General features: G+C 45.2%; 1 pseudogene; it reads right to left on the reverse strand.

Annotated features, from left to right (window-relative positions):
- Window positions 1-336: 336 nt before the first annotated feature.
- Window positions 337-3681, reverse strand: LOC141026947 (uncharacterized; annotated as a pseudogene).
- Between the last annotated feature and the right edge of the window lie 349 nt (window positions 3682-4030).

The raw sequence follows: 4030 nt of genomic DNA on the forward strand, positions 1-4030 counted from the left end.
ACTTATTTGAATTCCTGACTTTTTGTGTGTTCCAAATGCACCATTTGAAGCCACATCATCAATTTTCAACCCTTTCTGACTTCATTTCTTATTTTTCATGCATTTATTGATTATTTTGAGCTATAAGACCCTGAAATTGAAAAGCATTTCAAATGAACTCTGAAAAGGTTGAAAGTTGGCATGGTATCATCATTTCATCCACATAGCATGTGCAAGAAAGTTGTGAGGGTTACGGCAAAAACTGGATGCACTTCGTGTATAAAACGGACAATGGTATCATACTCGTCTGTTACAAACTTGGCATGGTATCATCATAATAGTTGCGGGAGAAAGTCTTCACTTTTTCTTCGCTTGTGTCATTTGCTTATTGCGCCGTAACCATGGATAATCTTCATCGTTTATCAGGATGCTTGGGTCAGCCTTGACTTTGAAGGGAGGAATTTCATGAAACTTTTCATAATCTTCAGACATGTCTGTCTTGCCCTCCACTCCCACGATGTCCCTTTTTCCTGAAAGAACTATGTGGCACTTTGGCTCATCGTATGATGTATTCGCTTCCTTATCTTTTCTTTTTCTCGGTTTGGTAGACATGTCCTTCACATAGATAACCTGTGCCACATCATTGGCTAGGACGAACGATTCGTCAGTGTACCCAAGATTTTTCAGATCCACTGTTGTCATTCCGTACTGTGGGTCTACCTGTACTCCGCCTCCTGACAGATTGACCCATTTGCACTTAAACAAAGGGACCTTAAAATCATGTCCGTAGTCAAGTTCCCATATGTCCACTATGTAACCATAATATGTGTCCTTTCCCCTCTCGGTTGCTGCATCAAAGCGGACACCGCTGTTTTGGTTGGTGCTCTTTTGATCTTGGGCGATCGTGTAAAATGTATTCCCATTTATCTCGTATCCTTTGTAAGTCAATACAGTCAAAGATGGTCCCCTGGACAACGAGTACAACTCATCACAAACAGTGTTGTCACCTCTGAGACGTGTTTCCAACCAACTGCTGAAAGTCCTGATGTGTTCACATGTAATCCAGTCGTCGCACTGCTCCGGGTGTTTGGAGCGCGGACTGTTCTTGTGTTCATCGACATACGGGGTCACCAAGGTAGAGTTCTATAGAACTGTGTAGTGTGCTTGAGACCAAGAATGCCCGTCCCTGCATATTATTGAGTCCGCTCCTAGCATGCCTTTTCCAGCCAGTCTCCCCTCATACCGCGATTTAGGGAGACCTATATTCTTAAGGCCAGGAATGAAGTCAACACAAAACCCAATGACATCCTTTGTTTGATGGCCCATGGAGATGCTTCCTTCTGGCCTAGCGCGGTTACAGACATATTTCTTTAGGACTCCCATGAACCTCTCAAAGGGGAACATATTGTGTAGAAATACGGGCCCCAGAATGACAATCTCGTTGACTAGATGAACTAGGACATGCGTCGTGATATTGAAGAAGGATGGTGGGAACACCAGCTCGAAACTGACAAGACATTGCGCCACATCACTCCTTCGCCTTGGTATGATTTCTGGATCGATCACCTTCTGAGAGATTGCATTGAGGAATGCACATAGCTTCACAATGGCTAATCGGACATTTTCCGGTAGAAGCCCCCTCAACGCAACCGGAAGCAGTTGCGTCATAATCACGTGGCAGTCATGAGACTTTAGGTTCTGGAACTTTTTCTCTGGCATATTAATTATTCCCTTTATATTCGACGAGAAGCCAGTCGGGACCTTCATACTGAGCAGGCATTCAAAGAAGATTTCTTTCTCTTCTTTCGTAAGAGCGTAGCTGGCAGGACCTTCATACTTCTTCGGAGGCATGCCATCATTTTTGTGCAAACGTTGCAGGTCCTCCTGTGCCTCAGGTGTATCTTTTGTCTTCCCATACACGCCCAAGAAGCCTAGCAGGTTCACGCAAAGGTTCTTCGTCACGTGCATCATGTCGATTGAAGAGCGGACCTCTACGTCTTTCCAGTAGGGTAGGTCCCAAAATATAGATTTCTTCTTCCACATGGGTGCGTGTCCCTCAGCGTCATTCGGAACAGCTAGTCCGTTGGGACCCTTTCCAAAGATTACGTCTAAATCATTGACCATAGCAAGTACGTGATCACCGGTACGCATGGCGGGCTTCTTCCGGTGATCTGCCTCGCCTTTGAAATGCTTGCCTTTCTTTCGACATTGATGATTGGTCGGAAGAAATCGACGATGGCCCAGGTACACATTCTTCCTGCATTTGTCCAGGTATATACTTTCAGTGTCATCTAAACAGTGCGTGCATGCGTGGTATCCCTTGTTTGTCTGTGCTGAAAGGTTACTGAGAGCGGGCCAATCGTTGATGGTTACAAACAGCAACGCGTGCAGGTTAAATTCCTCCTGTTTGTGCTCATCCCACGTACGTACACCGTTTCCATTCCACAGCTGTAAAAATTATTCAACTAATGGCCTTAGGTACACATCAATGTCTTTGTCGGGTTGCTTAGGGCCTTGGACGAGAACTGGCATCATAATGAACTTCCGCTTCATGCACATCCAAGGAGGAAGGTTATACATACATAGAGTCACGGGCCAGGTGCTGTGATTGCTGCTCTGCTCCCCGAAAGGATTAATGCCATCCGCGCTTAAACCAAACCATACGTTCCTTGGGTCAGCTGCAAACTCAGCCCCGTACTTTCCCTCGATTTTTCTCCACTGCGACCCGGCAGCGGGTGCTCTCAACTTCCCGTCTTTCTTACGGTCCTCACTGTGCCATCACATCAACTTGGCATGCTCTTCGTTTCTTAACAGACATTTCAACCGTGGTATTATAGGATCATACCACATCACCTTCGCAGGAACCCTCTTCCTGGGGGGCTCGCTGTCAACATCACCAGGGTCATCTCGTCTGATCTTATACCGCAATGCACCGCATACCGGGCATGCGTTCAGATCCTTGTACACACCGCGGTAGAGGATGCATTCATTAGGGCATGCATGTATCTTCTGCACCTCCAATCCTAGAGGGCATACGACCTTCTTTGCTGCGTATGTACTGTCGGGCAATTCGTTATCCTTTGGAAGCTTCTTCTTCAATATTTTCAATAGCTTCTCCAATCATTTGTCAGGCACATCATTCTCTGCCTTCCACTGCAGCAATTCCAGTACGGTACCGAGCTTTGTGTTGCCATCTTCGCAATTGGGGTACAACCCTTTTTTGTGATCCTCTAACATGCGATAGAACTTCAGCTTCTCCTTTTGACTTTCGCATTGCGTCCTTGCATCAACAATGACCCGGCGGAGATCATCATCATCGGGCACTGGTTCCTCTTGATCTTCAGCAACTTCCCCCGTTGCAGCATCATTGGGCACATCGTCTGGTTCCTCTTGATCTTCAGCAGCTTCCCCCATTGCAGCATCACCGTATTCAGGGGGCACATAGTTGTCATCGTCCTCTTCTTCTTCGCCGTCTTCCATCAGAACCCCTATTTCTCCGTGCCTCATCCAAACATTATAGTGTGGCATGAAACCCTTGTAAAGCAGGTGGGTGTGAAGGATTTTACGGTAAGAGTAAGACTTCTCATTCCCACATTTAGGGCATGGACAACACATAAAACCATTCTGCTTGTTTGCCTCAGCCACTTCGAGAAAATCATGCACGCCCTTAATGTACTTGGAGGTGTGTCTGTCACCGTACATCCATTGCCGGTTCATCTGCATGCATTATATATAATTAAGTGTGTCAAAAACCATTACAGAACATCATGAATAGATAATTAAGTGAACAAATTAATAGAAGTTCATCATCGCATTAAAACCAAAGTACATACACAGTTCTCATCTAACAACATATAGCTCTCCAGAGCATCTAATTAATTAAACCACACATTGAAACTATGTCAAACATTTCAATGCGAAAACAAATGCGATCATAATCCCAACCAAGGTAACAATTGATCCAACGGCATAATGATACCAAGCCTCGGTATGAATGGCATATTTTCTAATCTTTCTAATCTTCAAGCGCATTGCATCCATCTTGATCTTG

This window comes from Aegilops tauschii, chromosome 1, assembly GCF_002575655.3.
Source record: "Aegilops tauschii subsp. strangulata cultivar AL8/78 chromosome 1, Aet v6.0, whole genome shotgun sequence".
Classification (NCBI taxonomy): Eukaryota; Viridiplantae; Streptophyta; class Magnoliopsida; order Poales; family Poaceae; genus Aegilops; species Aegilops tauschii.